Below are 18,946 nucleotides of genomic sequence, written 5' to 3' on the forward strand. Positions count from 1 at the left end.
TTTAACTTTTTCTCGTGCCTCCTCCATCCACGGAATAGTCGTTGGGTCTAGGACTTTCCTTTCACCGACTTCATCCCAGTAAATTGGTGACCGGCACTTTCTCCCATAAAGTGCCTCGTATGGAGCTATTTGTATGGACGAATGGTAGCTGTTATTGTACGTAAACTCCACTAAGGTCATGTGTTGACCCCAATTACCTCCAAACTCCAGAATGCAGGTCCTTAACATGTCCTCAAGAGTTTGGATTGTGCGCTTCGATTGCCCATCCGTCTGAGGTGGTAGGTGGTGCTTAAATTGAGTTTAGTCTCCAGAGTCTCTTGGAACTTCTGCCAAAACCGAGATACGAAGCGTGGATCTCGATCGGAGATGATGCTCACTGGAACACCATGTAACCTTACGATCTCGTCCATGTACACTTGAGCCAACTTGTCCATGGAATACTTCATGTTTACCTGCAAGAAATGAGCCGATTTGGTTAATCAATCAACGATCACCCACACGGCATCATGTCCTCGTTGTGTTCGTGGCAACCCCGAAACGAAGTCCATGGTGACGTTTTCCCACTTCCATTCGGGTATCTCAAGCGGTTGTAGTAAGCCTGATGGTTTTTGGTGCTCTGCCTTAATCTGTTGGCACACGAGACATTTCTGCACGTACAGAGCGATTTCCTTCTTCATATTGTCCCACCAATAGGTTCCCTTTAGGTCCTGATACATCTTGCTACTCCCCGGATGGATCGTATACTTGGATCAATGAGTTTCCTCTAAGATCTCCCTCTTTAACGCTTCATCTTTAGGCACCACTACACGGTTTCGGTACTTTAAAATACCCTCAGGACTAAAGTTGAAATCAGTTGATTCCCCTTTTTCCACCTTCTCTCCCCATTTCCGCACCATTGAATCCTCATTTTGAGATTCTTTAATCCGCTCTAGTAGGGTAGATGTTACCTTAATATTATCAAAAACCACCTTATGACTCCCAAGGCAGGGTTTCCACTCGCAGACGGATTCTAACACATCCCACTCTTTGATTATTAACCCTGCTACCTGAGCCTTGAGACTTAAGGCATCGGCCATCACGTTCGCCTTCCCCGGATGATAGTTAATAGTACAGTCATAATCTTCTAAAAATTCCATCCACCGTCGCTGCCTCATATTCAATTCCTTTTGGGAGAAAAAATACCTAAGGCTCTTGTGATCTGAGTACACCTCGAATGTTACCCCATATAAATAGTGCCTCCATTTCTTGAGAGCGAAAACGACCGCGGCTAGCTCCAGGTCATGTGTTGGGTAGTTCTGCTTGTGGGGTTTTAACTTCCTAGAGGCAAAAGATATCACATTTCGGTTCTGCATCAGCACATATCCTAGACCTTCCCGTGACGCATCGGTATAAACTGCAAACCCGTCAACTCCGTTAGGCAGGACTAGAACTGGCGCTATGGTCAACCTTGTCTTTAATTCCTGAAAACTCACATCGTATTTGGTATTCCACATAAACTGGACATGCTTCTTCGTCAGGTCGGTTAAAGGACCGACTAGTTTAGAGAAATCTTTGATGAAATGCCGGTAATACCCCGCTAAACCTAGAAAGTTGCAAACCTCGGTAGGATTTTCTGATCTTTTCCAATTAGTCACGGCCTCTACTTTCGCTGGGTCAACCGAAATACCTTCTCGAGAAATTACGTGCCCTAGAAAGGAAATTTTCTCCAGCCAAAATTCACACTTGTTGAACTTGGCATACAGTTGATGGTCTCTTAGGGTTTGTAAGACAACCCTCAGGTGCTGCTCATGTTCTTCATGTGTCTTGGAGTAGACCAGAATGTCATCGATGAAGACCACGACAAATCGATCCAAATAGGGCTTAAAAACCCTATGCATTAAGTCCATGAAGGCGGCAGGGGCATTGGTTAGTCCGAAGGGCATAACCGCGAACTCATAATGCCTGTATCTCGAATTGAAGGCGATTTTCGAAATATCCTCTTTTCTAATCAATAGCTGGTAATACCCCTGGCGGAGGTCCAGTTTCGAGAAGACCACCGCACCTTGCAACTGGTCGAACAACTCATCTATATAGGGCAGTGGATACTTATTCTTAACCGTGACGTTGTTCAGGCCCCGATAGTCAATACACATCCTCAAACTACCGTCCTTTTTCTTCATAAACAGTACGGGAGCTCCCCAGGGAGACCCACTCTCTTGAATGAACCCTCGCTCCAGAAGGTCTTGTAACTGCAATTTTAGCTCCTTAAGCTCCGCAGGGGCTATTCGATATGGGATTTTTGAGATAGGCGAGGTTCTCGGGAGCAAGTCGATCTTGAATTCTACCTTTCTTTCCGCAGGTAAGAATACTAACTCGTCAGGAAATACATCCGGGTATTCCCTTACTATGGGTACATCCTCCACCTTCAACTTATCAGTGGGGGTATTGATTAGAAAGGCTAAAAATCCCTGCGCCCCTCTGTTTAACAGTTTTCTAGCCCGAATGCCCTAGATCAGGGCAGATGAGGCTGACCTTCCCCTTATATCTAACCTTAGGGTCGCCTCCCCAGGATTGCAGAACTCCACCACCTTCTTTTTACAGTCCAATTGTCATTATACCTGGCTAACCAGTCCATGCCTAGAATCACATCATACCCCTTGATGGACAAGCTAATCAAATCCCCTAACAATCTCCTCTCTCCTACCCAAACCACACAATCCCTATAAACCAGACTAGTAACCAAACGATGGTCCCCTGTAGGCGTACCAACTTCCAGGTCGTAAGGTAAACTAACAAGTTTGATGTCAATGCCACACATGAAATTAGGGTTAACAAAGGAATGAGTGCCACCAGGATCTACTAAAACTTTCGCAAAGCGGTGGAATACAGGGATCGTACCTTCTACGACCTCAGAGGAATCTAGGACCTGTTAGGGTTCTAACGAGTATACACGAGCCGCGACCTTAGGCTTCGTCCCATCTCCCTTCGCTGGTCCAGCGTTGGTCCTTGGTGGTTGCTGGTTCCCCTTTCCATCTTGCTTCAGAATCGGGTAGGTAGTAAGCTGGTGGCTTGCGCTTCCGCAACGCAGACATTTGCCCTCTTTCTTCCAGCAATTATCCTCGGAGTGATTCGATTTTCCGCAGTATCCACAGGGTCCACGTGACGCCGAACCGGAACCCCTCTGGAAATTTCCTTCTTGGCCTCCCCCCGCTAGGCCACCCTTGGACTGATCCCCTCTACCAACTCACAACTGCCATCCCCCTCCGGCTCCTCGTCAAAACTTAGGAGGGGCACCTTTATCCCCTTGCCCTGAACTGCTTCCAGGAAAGCCTCACTTCTTGGCCTGGAAGTTCTGTACTTGTACCCTAGCACTCTCCACCCGTTGGGCCTTCTCCACGGCCTTGCTAAAAGCATTAATCTAGGCTACCGTGAGGTCCTTCTGAATTTTCACATTCAAGCCCTGGATAAAACGCCTTATCCGCCGCTACTCGGTCATAATCAGCTCAGGGGCAAACTTAGATAGGCGAGTGAACCGGCTCTCGTACTCCGCTACCGACTGGGCCCCTTGGCGAAATCGGATAAACTCGTCTTCCTTTCGCTCCTGGACTAGAGGAGGGAAGAATTTAGCATTGAACTCTCGCATAAAATTCACCCAGGTCCTAGGTATTTGTTTCCATTCCCATTTTTGCCGAATGACGTTCCACCAGGAACGGGCCGCCCCTTCTAGCTGGAAGACGGCGAAGGTTACCTGCCTTTCTTCGGTGTAGTGCAAGGCCGCAAAGATATCCACCATTTTCTCGAGCCACCTTTCGACAACATCCAGATCGGGTCCCCCAATGAACTTCGGAGGGGGGAACTTCTGGAATCTCTTAAGAGCCCTATCGTCGCTCTCGACGTGGTTGCCAGGGTTTCCAGGGTTAGGGTGAGGATTTTGACCCTGTTGCTGCACCACTTGGGCCAGTAAGTTGGTCATTTGCTGCATAGCAGCAGCTATTTGGACGTTGGGGTCAACCCTAGGCTCCGAGTTGGGTCCAGATGAGGTTTCCCCAGCACCCCTGTCCGACATGGGTTGCCTACTCCCGCGCCCACGTCCCCGTCCACTACATGTGCCTTCCATAGTGTCTATTCGATCTAGGCAACCGTAACTAGAACAGTAAAATAACAATGCATGTAAGTAACACCCTAAAAGCTTTCACAAAACTCATATATACATTCCAAACAAAGTCCAACAAAGCACATATCAACAAGCAGTCAAGTCAAGTACACCAAAACTGTCCACAAGGGAAAAACATTATTAAAAGTAATATACACATTGCTAGTCCAAACGTGCAAAACGGCTAGCTAACATTCCTTCCCAGGTCCACCCGTCCCTATCTGTCCTATATACAATAGTCAAAAGCCTCCAAAGTACCCCAAAAGTAATGGCCTAATCCGTCGTCGGGCTAGTGCTGTGACAACCCCACCTTCCCCTAAGGTGAACCAAAGGGTTTAGCGGATTGCCTGCCCAGTTCTCGCCGGGACTCAGTCATTCACTCAAATAAATCCGAAATAAAACCACAAGAATTCATATGGTAAAATCAAAAATTTAAAATGAAACTTATATACATTGCTATCTCAAAAGGAAGTACAAACGTTGAATATACAAAGGTTCTCAATTCACCAAACAACCAGCCCGTGCCAAGCACTAGGGCGAGAACCATTACAAAAGAAAAAAACCAAGGGCTAGACCCAGCTAGTCTATACAGGCTCTCGTCCTTACTCGCCTTCCCCTGTTAAGGAAAAACAAAACTAACGGGGTGAGCTATAAGCTTAGTGAGGTTCCGAACATATTGGCAACAAGAAGTTCCATGCATTCAATACATGTTACCAATAATTCAAAATACAAATACAAAAGAAAGTGATAAACACATTCATGAAAAGGATACGTGCTCACAAGGAGCCATTCGTTCATTCGTTCGTTCATCCATTCTCCATTCGTTCTCTTATACCTTCAATCATTTGAAATTGCATTTTTTTTTTATAAGTAAGTAAAACCCTCATTCATTCATTCGTTCATTCATTCATTCACCCCCTTCCCGGATATTGTCCAGGCTCCACCAGACTTCAAGGTAATACTCGAGTATACCAAAACGTTCACCCAGGTCACCAAATCGCCCGATCGAGTCCGCTTCTGGCTCGAGTCGACCGGTAACAAGGGGCAGTGGCCAGTTCAGCCCACAGGCTTACATTCATGCACAAATAACATTTCAAATCGTTCAATCATTGAAAATGTGACAACCATTTAGGTCGAGTGTGATAAAGTACACACTCGCCTAGAAAACTCGTTTTGGCAATCATTGAAAGCATGTAACATGTCATCAATCGTTCACGTATGTGATATAGTCAAGAAACATAACAAACAAGAACACTCACTGTTGCGCCCCATTTTTTGATAAATAAATAAATGGTTTTAAAAAATGTATTTTTTGTGATTGGAAAATGAATTGTGATTTAAAAGAAAAAAATGGGTCTAAATTGGGGGTTGAGAATGCGACGATTTGACCCAAAAATTATAGTTTAAAAAGGGTTTTTGAAATAAAAATTGGAGTCGCCACTTGGTAATGAGTTAAGGTGTACCAAGTCACCAAAAAATGAATTTTTAAAGAAAAAATAGGAAAAAGTAGTAAGAAACCCCTTTTAAACGACTCCTAGTCCACGTAAACCAAAGAAAAAGGTTCGGGAGTCACATTTGACAAAGGGGAAGGCAAGAATAAAATCCATGGCACCCCTTTGACCTAGCCAAGGCTAGTTGCGTGATTTAATCAAAGATTTTCTTGTTTTAACCAAAGAATTTATTACATTTGGATGCACTACATGAATTCAAACCATAATGCGAGTGGGATGCAAATGAATGGAATGCATGTATGCAATGTGAGGACATGAGTTTGAAAAAGTAATAAAAGACAAGAACGTGTAAGTGAAAATGTGCATGTGAGTGGGCAAGGTATGGTATGTGAAATGATAATATGAAGTGCATGTGTGCAAGTGATGATAAAAGTGTTCGTGTGCAAGTGAAGAAACATAAAGGTGCACGTGTGCAAAATGAGAGGAAAATGAAAGTGTGATGAGGGTATAAAATGGTAGAGTGGAGTTAAAAATGCATGAGCCTAGGGAATTCATGCATATTGGGTACGGGAAGACCTAAATCGTGACTCAATTTGCCCTTTTATAGAGGGAATACAAGCGTGCTAAGGTTTAGAAAAAGCCACACTCGTCTATATCCCATATTTAAGGGGACTCTCAAGCAAATGAACCCTATAACTAGCATGAAATGCAAAAAATCCTAAAATGGAAGGAAAAGGGGTTCGAGGGGCATGCAAAATGATAAAACTAAAAGAATGCATGACATGTAATGAACATGCAAACATGTACTAACGAGGGGAAATCCCTAAGGGTCTAGCGTTGGACTAGCCCATTCTATGAATTCCGACTAGCGTTGGACTAGTGGAAACGTACATTCATCTATCACATTCATTCAGGCTATGGAAAGCGAGTAGACATGCCAAACACTTATAAACACATAGCACATAACATTTAGCATGCTCGACTAGATGCAAGAACCTAATTAAAGCAAGTAACACATAACACATAGACATGCAAATCACGCAAGGCAAATGAAGTAAAGGAACCCCTAACTATTACATTTGCTAGCTAGGCACATGACTTCGATAGGTCTTCATTGAATGCTCCTCCAAACCCTATCTATTACATTAGGGAGACTCTACTACAATCTAAAAGGGGGAAAAGGAATAAAATAATTAAATCCCTAACTATTACAAGCCAAGAGGTGTACACATACCCCGTAAAGAATAACTTAAAAAAGCAAAAGTAAATAAAGTAAAGGAACTAAAGAAAGGCAAGGAAAGCAAATTAAACATGCAAATTTCACTTAGCACATTGGATCACATAGGATCAAATAAGGTCGAAATAAGGGATAGAGTGTACCTCCCTTGCAATGGTGATCAAATGAAGGAAAAATGACTTCAAAACAATAAAAAGGTCAAGGTACCGCTTTAATTAAGAAAAATTAAAAGAAAAGCGCAAAAGAAAGCTCACTTGATCATAAAGCCCCTAAAATCACGAATTAAATGCAATTAAACAAGCTATGGCAATTAATTAAAGCAAACAAACAATGAAGTTACAAAAATCAAAACTGCGAAGGATCAAATTGACGAAATTATTCAATTGGTTGAGTCATAGTGAAACAAAAGGGAACTTGGGGGGTCAAAGTGCAATTTTCAGAAATTATTTCATGCAAAACCCATGCAAACAACGTAGAAGCTCTTCTGCAAATTTTGCCGCAACTCTTGCATCTTCAAACCAGGCGTATGTATTTCGTACCAGAAGCAAGCACAAAAACTCATTGTTTGCCAAACCAACTCAACTAATAACTAAACAAACTAAACTTAGATCAAAGAAGCAAGATCATCAATTGTTTTTCCCAGCTTTAACCTTAAACTCCTACATTCAACATAAGGTTCAGAGGGAACAGAGTGCAGAAATCTGGAACATATAAAAATGGCTTGGCAAGTTGAAATGCATTTGCCAGCAAGGTTCAAACATGATTCAAATGTTCAAAACCCAACATACCTACTCAAAACCAACCAAAACACTGCCCTTTTCTACATCAAAATATCAAACTAAGATGGCTAACTTAGTGAAAGAGCATGGAAACAAAAGCAACAACACAGATACAGCAGCATTTTTTTGCTGCAAAATTTCTTAGCCGTGGCTGTTTATTCACTTCAGCATGTCAAATAGGTTTACTCATACCAAAATTCTACTTATCCATCATTCACTAAACATACAACTTCATTGCATGATTTAAACAAAAATTGCAGCTAACCATCCAAGGTAAAAATTAAACAGCAAAAGAAGGAAAAAGAAAAAGATGCAGCAAGGCTCTCTGCAATTCAAAGAGCCCAGCCGCAATCTTCATTTCTTAGTTGCAGGCTTTAGCTTCAAGTGCAGAATTCAGCTCTATCATCCAGCCTTTCAATCTTAACATTAAAACAACACATAATCCATGAAGGTGCTTGCTGCAAATTTCTACAACTCATTCATGCAAAGTTCCGATGGAAATCTCTGCAGTAACACTCGGCCATTGCTAAAAAAAAACTGCAACAAACTGGCTGCTAACCTTCACTTTTCAAGCATGGATTTTACCCTCAAAACACCATCTCAAAACGGAAACAAATTCAACCAAACAACCAAAATTTTGATATAAACCACGAACCCGCAGAATTTTATCATCTAAACTTACAAACATATTAGAATAAACAACTTGCAATTTTCCTGGTGCCCGACCCGTGACATGAAGAATGAATGAAACATTCGCATGATCGAAAATGACTTCAAATTAAACTCACTTGCAGATTTTTACTTGGAAAATTCACAACATAAAAACCATAGTTCTAGTTCCTTTCCCCCATCAACAGATTCACAAGCAAGACATCCAGGGTGAAGGGCAAACAGATGCAAGCATTACAGCAAAAATTCAACCTTTCTAGCATGATTTTTATAATCTATGGACAGCAAAACAAATGAAAGGCGTTACCTTTATCCCTTTCAAGGGGAAATTCAGGGTTTGGAACGATGAATAGGGTGTCCTTGCTCAGCCCAAAAGCTTTATCTTTCCAGCTACCAAACGGTCTTCCTCTGGTTTCTTCAACAGCACACCCACTCTTTGTTTTCCTTTGCTCTCTCTGGCTTGCTATCTCTCAATCTACTCTCTGTTTTTCTATTCTTGCCTCCCTTTTCTATCTAGCCGACCCCCCTTTTCGTTTTTCAGCTTCTGTTTTTCCAATCCTCACGGCCGCGCCTCCCTTCTGTCTTTTCCTCTCAATCAGAAACCAGTCGCTCCTTCTTCTCCGTCACTTTCCACTTCCTTTTCCCTTTTCACCTTGCTTCACTCAGCTATCTTCACCGTCCCTTTCTCCTCTCAACCCTCTTTTTTCCGTCCCTTCTATCTTTCTTTTCTTTTCCAGAATTTTCCTCCCGTCACCCTTCTCTCCCCCAAGAAACTCTCTCGGCTCTCTCTGGTTTTAGCCGTCCTCAGCCTTTCCACCGTAGCCTCTCTCCCCTCTGATTTCTAGCCGGCCGTCACTCTATCCCCCTCTGCTTTTTTTTTTGCTCTCTTGCTTTCCAGTTTCCTCTTGGCCATCTACTCTCCCCGTAGCTCTCTCTCGGTTTCTTTCTTTCTTTCCGTCTTCTGATTTCTGTCCTCTCCGTCCCTCCCCCTTGCGGCTGCCTTTTCTTTTGCTATTTATACCAGGAACCCCCCTCCTAAACCCTCAGCTATACTCTCCAAAATTTGCAGCTAAGGGGCTACTAAGAGCCCCTCCTTGCAAGCTGCAAAAATGCATCTTGCAAGCCGCGTGTTCATCATCATTTTTTTTAAGTAATTAAAACAATATTGATAATAATAATAAAAAATAAATGACAAAACAAATTAATTAACATCGGATAATATAAACTAGAAAATGCAAATTCCATTTTTCTTTTTTTTCTTTTTTTCCATTTTTCATCATTTTTCCCTTTTTTTTCTCTAAATGAACCAAACAAAAATAAAAGATAAATTAAGCAGAAATTACTAAAATAGATAAATAAAACAAAATTGCTACTTTTTCTTTTCCTTTTTTTTATGATTTTTCTTTTTTTCATTTTTTCATGATTTTTCCTTTTTCTCTTTCTTTTTTTTTTATTTCAAGAAATTCTATGCTAAAAACTTAAAAATAAAAATAAAACTATAAACTAAAAAATAAAAATTGAATAAAACTAACACGACAAATAAAAAACTAAAAAATAAACAGTAAATGAAATTACACCAAAAATTTGGTGTCTACACTCACCAAGCAAGCAAGTGATATTTCATACACCTCCGCCTAAAGAGTGCCTTGGACCACGGCCACGTCCTAACCATTCAAATAAGCACAATAAGACTCGTTTACAAGTCATAAACCAATTCCAAATACCATCATAATAGGTTCCACTAGAAAGTATAAGCATTAGAGTAAACTAGGAAAATCCGGAAATGGAATTGAACTTCAATTAAAAAAAAATAGTTTTTGACGTCATTATGCAGTTTTAGCACCAACGGCACTACGATTATTGGATGGAAGTGTAAGACCCACCGTTTCGAAGCTAAGAGACAGGGATACAACATCACAGAAGGTCATTCAACCCAGTTTTGAGTGCAAACAGGTCAAAAATGCAAGATACTATGTCAAAAATGTAAAACAGATTCACCAAAACGCATTCTAGCGGAAACCTCATAACTCAGGCTCTCCAAGTCCAAATCCAGAAATTCCAAAACTATCTGAAAGCTAAGAAACAAGGCTAAATTTCATCAGAAGGTCTCAACAACTAATTCGGAAGCCATTCCAGCCAAAACAACCAATTACAGGCGCAATTCTTACATTCGGGTAAAACCAGAACAGCAATAATAATTTCGACTTTTCTCATTCTATACTACTCCGATTGACCTGAAATTTTGTAGGTACCTCTAAAATGTCATTTCCTAAAACTTTCATGTTTTAAGCCAAGGCCAATTCAGCCTCTAACTAGGAGCTAAAAATTCAGGCAGAATGCTCCCTCAAGAACCCTAATTTTCTGAAATTTCTTCCAAACCAGAAATTGGTTGCAATTAATCACTTTTTCCACCTCCTAGAGTCATTATATACCATTTCTAATCATCATAGATAGCCACACAATCATGCTTATATTAAAACAGAAAAAATCCCCAAAATAATAAAACTTCATCACTTCAACCACAAATCAAGAAATAACCCATAAACTTGCATCTCATACTACCACTAAGCATGATTTAAGCATCAATTAAGGGAGGAGGGTGGTTCTTCACAACTCACCTTAAACAAGAGAGAGAGAGAGAGAGCAATTGGTCACCTTAACTTTCCAAAAAACTTCACACAACAACTCACAAACACTACTTGAAGATGTTTTATGGAGAAATTGCAAGTTTCAATGGTTGGTTGGATGGATTTGAGCTAACTAGAAGCAAAACTTGAAGAGTTTCTTGCTTTCTTTTGGAGAGAGAGGGCCGGCCACATGAGGAGAGAAAATGGAGATATTTTGGTGGTTTTTGGATTTATTTCATCAATTGGTAAGACCATGAATAGTGGTCTTAAGGTAAGTCCACTCAAATGGTGACACTTGTCACCTTATTTAATGACTTGCCTAACTTTTTGTCTCTCATACACCTATCCACTTGGTACCTCTAAATATCTCGTAACACCCGATAAATTAATTCCAATATCCAAAACTTAACCTAGTTGGTCGAATTTTTTCGAACTTTTCGCACTAGTGGGTCCCACGTCCGGTATACGCTCTTAATTTCTCAAAATCTATTCGATACTAGAAAAATCATCTAAAAACTATATTTACTCAATAAAATTATCTGGGGAATTTTCTAAGAAAGAAAATGTAGAAAAGGCGGGCGATTTATAAAAGAAACCATAGAAGCTTAGAAAATTTTCGGGTTCTCGCACTCATTCTTTCGGGGCGTCACAAGTGGACCCATCCGACGGGGTGGATTCACCTCTAGCCCTGGCCCCCGTGCACGACGCCGCGTCACTCTCCTCCTCGAGCAAGTCGTCGCAAAGGTTCAAGATCGACTCGGCTCGAACTCTCACCTTCCTCGCCCTCATGGTCATATACTCACGTGCCTCCCCGAGTTGAGCACAAAGGTCGTCCACCCTATCTTCACCTTCATTCACATCATATTCTAGTTTCTTAATCTGCTCGGCTTGCTTCTCGTTGGCCGCCGTCAATTGGTTTACCTCCGCCTCGAGCCTAGCGTTTTCCTTCGCCAGCTCCTGTCGTTCCTCAACCACGGCCAACACAATGGTGTTGGGGTAAGCATAGGTGTGGCGGCACTCACATCGTCGGAAGCGGTTAGCCGGGCTCCAACGTACGACGGCCCCTCTCGACCGGATCTGATACTTGATCACCGGAAGCACTCTATGAGGTCGCTCGCCGACAGGGTTACCACTCGGCCCACTATGTCCGTCCATCCTACACCAAAAGCGCAGTTAACTTAAGGACTCTTAAAGGAATAACCAAATATAAACCTCAAGTCGAGCATTCCTAACACGCTCAGACTACTTCAAACCTAGGCTCTGATACCACCTGTGACAGCCCCACCTTCCCCTAAGGCGAACCAAAGGGGTTAGCGGACTACCTGCCCAGCTCTAGCCAGGACTAGCGGGACAGTTCAACGCGATCTAGTACGTTTCGGAATGTACAAACGCATTTAAACAAGTCAAAATCACAAAATAAAAAAAAAAACAAAATTCGAAGCTGACATTAACAGTGCCGGACATGTCAGAATCCAGCCAAATTCCTGGCCGGATACTGGCCAGAGAGCAACTTCCAAAATCATAAAAATCCCTCATAATCCGGCCGACAATCCGGCCAAGTTCCGGCCAGATTGTGGGCCGGATTCCGGCCAAAGAGCAACCTGGCCGGATCCAAATTTTCACAAGGCAATCCTGCCCTCAATCCAGCCAGTTCCTGGCCAGATTCGACCCTGCCCTTTTCCCGCCAAAATTTTTCCTTTCCCCGTTTGAAACCCGAATTTGTCCAATGTCCATCCAAACCGTCACAAAGTAAATATACCTTGAAATCGACATTTATAAGTCCAAAATAGCATACAAAAGTGATCCAACAAATTTATACAAGGGCGGTTCCAAAATTACAATTCAAACAAGAAAGTTAAGTCCGAATACAATTAGGGTTTGGTCTATTGAGGAGCACTTCAAAATTATACCATTAGCTCAACTCGGTCCCAAAATATCAAAGCCATACAAAAGGTGTTCCAATCCCCGTAAGGAAAAAAAAGAGAATAGCATGAGCTTTCGACCAATGAGGTATTTCCACTCAAACATGGATATTCAACTAAGCATCAATTCGTTCATCCCAAGTTTATCCAATAAAGCAACTAAGTAAAGTCACATATCACCACAAGTGGTAAAAGGATACGGGCGGCTCTCAAGAGCCCTTTTCCTCGCTCGCCATGCTTGATCATAACTCATTGACCCTCCGTCAATGCACAAAGTGTAACCAAAACGTCAACTCCACTTTACACCCTTTCCTTCCACCACACATACCCCAACCAGGCCCGAACTCCAAACAGTTTAGATTTGGTAATACTCGAGTATACCGGAATCGAGAGTCTCATACCCAAGATCCCATATAACAGTCCCCATGGCTCATCAATTTTCAAGACCAAGCCCTTGCCGGCTCGATTCAATCGACTACCAATGGAGTTGAGCTCAGTGATAACAGTAATGGCAGTTGGATACTCGCCCAAACGACACCAATTCAAGTCATTTCATGTCTCATTCCAGTAACACAGTAAGTAATCATATAAGACAAAAAGGGGGAGGGTGATCAAGTACACCCTCACCTCAATCAATGTCAACAATGCGCATAAGCAATCAAGTCATCAATTTCAAGTATAACAAAGCCACATAGTAACAATCAGGTGAGTAGTACACTCACTAAGCAAGCAAAAGGAGTTTTCACAAATTTTCGCCCGAAAAATGTCTTGAAGCACCGTCACGTCCTAAAACATTAAAACAAGCATAATGATACTCGATTACGAGTCATAAGTCCAAACCGCACATTACCAATGCAAAATTGTAATAACTTGCAAGTACTATAATTACCCTTGGCTAAAGGTTTGGACAACCCGAGGGTTACCAATTTCCCCCCTAGAGCATCCCAAATCCAATAAAACACAAAATATTACAGTTTGGACAGATTTCCCTTTAAACTTCGAATTTCCAACCTATGAGCATTCATCCTTACTTTCCAAATACAATCACCAAACCCATTACAAGTCATAAACTGTTCAATACCCCTTACTAGAGTCTCAAAACTCTTCAATCCAAGCCAATTAAAGTGCCATATAAAAACCCTAGAAAAGCCCCAAATTCAAACCCTAAATCTGAAATTTTCCGTGCAATGCGGAAATTTTCCGCAAACAATCACAATTTACGCACTATGGCCTCATTCTAAACCATTCCAAGCTATCATCCATGGCCCAACAATAATAAACATATAAAGCAGAAAAAAAATCAAGAATAAATATAAAATTCACCAAACTCACTAAAGTCATGAAATACCACCTAAAACCATCTCTTTAACTCATACAAGCCACAAATTTAACATTATCAAGAACAAAAGAGAGGTTCCTTAGCTTCTCACCTTGTAACTCCAGAGAAAAAGAAACTAAGCACCACTTTCTTCCAAACCACTTCCAACAACAACCTCACAAACACTAAACTAAGGGTTTTTGTCACTACAAGAAATTTGGTCATCGGTGACAACAATATGTCATCACAAGACATAGAAATGTTGTCACTAATAACTTTTATTGACGACTTTTGAGTCGTCACAGAGTCGTCACTATATCTCCGTCAGTAAAAGTATATAGTGACAACACAAAAAGTCGTCAGTGAATGATTGTCATTAGTGACAACAATATGAAAGAGTTTTATTGACGACTTAGCATGTTGTCAGAGATGTATTGATCAAGGTTGTCACTGAAAAGTGTCAGAAGTTGTCACTTATATGATCTACTTATTGACAATATTTGTTGTCACAATTGAAGTTTGGAGTTAGTGACAAGCTTTGTTGTCACAAAGAGTTTTTGATTCTTGTTATGCAACAGCTCTTTTTTTGTCATTAGTGATCTTTAACATTGTTAGCTCCATTTCAATAAACTCACAATTTAGCATGGTAAATTATTTATCTAAAATAAATTGAAAGAAGTAATCTAAACAATCGATAATCAAAAGTAGTTGTTGCATTAGGCTACATGCCAATATAGCATATTAAGTACTCAAATGTCATATTGAGGTGCACATTACCCAACAAAGGTCAATAAAAGTAACATTGTGCCCAAATATCACATATTCACATGGTACGTTTACAAAAGGAATTAATTTTAAGAAACCAAAGAACATCCAAGCGGACCTTTGCATGAGAAATTGCGACTTTGTCTTCAACGTCCTTCAGTCATTGCTATAGATAGCTCCCAAAATTTTGTTTAAATAGCATTTATCTGTAATAAAGTAGTAAAACAAGTAGATAAGGGGAGGATTAAAACACTGAAGGAGAAGTAACAATACTTAGGTTGCTTAGCTAAAATATGCAATCCAATAAGAACCTCAATAATTAAAGCTGTACATTCAAAATCAGCCCCAAATAAAGCCAAAATCAGCCCCGAACTATTGCACAAAATCAGCTCAAGAAATAAGTACTGCTATTAAACTTCAGCTTCAAAGGAATAATATAACAAGTTGATAATGCAACAAGCACTGCTATAAGTACTGCTATGAATAATATAACCAATTGATAAGACTACAAGCACAACACTAAAGGAAAAGCAACTTTGATTCGCTTGCTTAGCTAAACATTCAAATAAACTAAACTGAACTAAACCAAAACAATCCAAAGTAATGAATAGCAGAGGATACAACGTGTCAAGTATGATAACCAAAGTAATGTCAATCACGATACAAGGTGTCGAGCTATCCATTCATATAGGAGAAACTGAGGCAATGTGTGTGACGGCCCCACCTCCCCCTAAGGCGAACCAGAGGGTTCGGCGGGCCGCCTGCCCGGCTCTCGCCGGGACTCAGTCGTTCACTAAAGTCCTCAAATGAATTACAAGAATAAACCTCAAATATACATCACATGGTCCACAAATATACATGCAAGTCTCCAATAATTACATGTCACAAATGCAGTGGAAACTAATTCCCAACTATACATCAAATGATTCCAAATCCGAAACTGTACAAGATATAGGCCATCCATTCACGTGAATAAGCACAACAAGTCCTGCCTTTGCCTTGAGCCCTGTGGAGGGGAATAAAATATTTTTGGGGTGAGCTAGAAGCTCAGCAAGTAACCAGAAAATCAGTAATCAAATAGTTTTCACAAAAATTCATTTCATTGATGTCATGGTTCAGAAATCAGATGTACGTATTTTTGCTCTCGTGAGCCAGTGAAATCATTGTAATGTTTTAGAAGTTCAATAAGTAACCGGGGGTAAAAATGTAATTTTGTTACAGGTCAACATTTGCACAGTGAGAGTAAAACAAAAGCAGAAAATGACACCACATGGTAATTCCACAAAGCTCAATGAGCTAAAATCTCAATGAGGTTCCGAACATGAAATTTCATAACAAAGCCAACACATTAACCATCAATAATCAATAATTCAAGAAACATTTACAATGGAAAGCGATAGTAACATATTCATTAAAAGGATACCGCTCACATGGAGCTATTCATTTGTTCGTTCCCCTGACATTTCCCCTTATTCCTCCAATTATTTGAAAATTTCATTTTTATAAATAAACCCTCGTTCATCTTTTTATTCGTTCATCCCCTTTTCCGGACGTTGACCGGACTCCACCCATCCGACGTTGGCCGGACTCCACCCATCCGGACGTAGCCGGACTACAAGGTAATACTCGAGTATACCAAATTCACCCAGGGTCACCATATCGCCCGACCGAGTCCGCTTCTGGCTCGAGTCGATCGGTAACGAAGGGCAGGGCCCAATTCAGCCAAACGGCTTACATTCATGCGCAACTAGCATTTAATCATTAATCATTGAAAATTTCATATTTATTTAGGTCGAGTGCGATAAAGTACACACTCGCCTAGAAAACTCGTTTTAACAATCATCGAAAGTACTTAACACATTTTCAATTAATAATGACAAGCCAATAAGTCAAGAATTACAGCAACCAAGGGACACTCATATGCAAGTACGCATGATATGCCAGAAAACAGTTCAAAAGTAACTTTTGGAAACAGTTTAAAAGTAAATAATGCAGGAAACGGTTCATAAAGAACTTCAGAAATAGTTTGAGGTCACTCACCTCAATGGCTCAGAAATCATCCATCATGTATCATTGCCTTGCTCAAACCCAAGTCTTAGATCACAAACTCAATGCAAACAAATCCTTTAAAAGTTCGGACAGCACTTCCCCTACATTTGCTAACTTTTCCAGCCATCATGGCTTCATTATTTCCTCAGCCAGTCCCAAAGGTACACACACAACAACAAGTTCATCCATAGTCATTCAGCAAGCTCCAAGTAATACTAGTGCAAGTCAAGCTAGGGGGAAAAAAATCCGGAAATGAAACTTAAGCTCAAAACCAGAAAAACAGTTTTGACGTCATTTTGCGGTAATGGTACCAAAAGCGTTATGATTGTCGGAAGAAGGTGCAAGACCCACCGTTTCGAAGATAAGAGATAGGTCTACAACAATGTAGAAGGCCACTCAGTCCAAATCCTAGCACAACTAGGTCAAATGTGCCAAATACTCAACCGGAAACACCAAAAACAGGTTTACAAATCACATAATGCTGTAATTACTATAACTCAGTCTATACAGGTCCAAATGCCGAAATTCCAAAGGCATATGGTAGCTAAGACATCCAGATACATTTCATCAGAAGACACCAACACCTAAATCCAAAGCAATTCCAGTCAAAATGGCCAATTACAAGTGCAGTTTTCGCATTCTGATCAACCCAGAACAGCAACAGTAAAATCGGCATATCTCACTCTACACTAATCCAAATGACCTGAAAATTTACAGGCACTTCAAACTCATCAATACCTACAACTTTCATGTTTTGAGCAAAGTCCAATTCGGCCTCTAACATGGTGCAATAAATTCGGGCAGAATGAAGAACTACAAAACCTAATTTTCTGAAATTTCTTCCAAAACAGAAATTGATTGCACTTAATCACTTTTTCCACCTCTTAGAGTCATTAAACATCATTTCCAATCATCATACATGACCACCCAATCATATCCCTATGAAAACAGAAAAATCCCCAAAAATAATAAAACTTCACCAATTCAACCAAACTCAAGAAATAATCCATGAAATTGCATCTTATAACACCACTAATCATGAATTGAACATCATTAGAGGAAGGAGAGGTGTTCATCCACCACTTACCTTAGCAAAACAAGAGGGAGAGCTACTTGTCACCTTAAGCTTCCAAACAACTTCACCAAACAACTCACTATCACTAAAAGAAGAGGTTTTATGGAGTAGAAACTAGATCAAGCAAGTGTTTTGGAGGATTTGAGCTAGATAATTGCCAAACTTTGAAGAGGTTTCTTCTTCCTTCTTTGCTAGAGAGAGAATCAGCCAAGAGGTTGAAGACAAGAATGAATTTTGTGTGATTTTTAAGATATTTAAGCAATTGGTCAAAAAGTCAAGAAAATGAATAGTAAGTCATAAGCTATTTCCAATACAATGGTGACACTTGTCACCTCCATAAATGCAATCTTATCTTTTCTTTTTCCTCTCACATCAATCAATTCACATCCTCTATTTATCCCTTAACACCCGATAAATTTTACACAGTATCCGGAATTTAACCTAATTGGCCGAATTTTTTCGAACTTTTCGCACTTGTGGGTCCCACGTCCGTTATATATTCTTAATTTTCTAAAAACTCTCCAATACTAGGAAAATCATTTTAAAACTATTTTTGCTCATAAACTTTATCTGGGGAATTTTTCTAATCAAGAAAATGTAGGAAAACGGGCGATTAAAAAAATAAACCCTAGAAAATTACAAAATTTCCGGGTTCTCAAACTCATTTTTTTTTCGGGGCGTCACAATCTCCCCTCCTTAAAAGAATGTCGTCCTCGACATTCCCTCTTGTACCAATCAAGTCAAGACATCCCGCACAAATCTCTCAAGAGTCAAATCAAACCCACAGTCCGGCATCCTAAACTTCAAGCCTAGGATACACTACAGAGATCTGAAGCCTAAGCTCTGATACCAACTGTGACGGCCCCACCTCCCCCTAAGGCAAACCAGAGGGTTCGGCGGGCCGCCTGCCCGGCTCTCGCCG

This window comes from Coffea arabica, chromosome 5c (assembly GCF_036785885.1).
Source record: "Coffea arabica cultivar ET-39 chromosome 5c, Coffea Arabica ET-39 HiFi, whole genome shotgun sequence".
Taxonomy (NCBI): domain Eukaryota; kingdom Viridiplantae; phylum Streptophyta; class Magnoliopsida; order Gentianales; family Rubiaceae; genus Coffea; species Coffea arabica.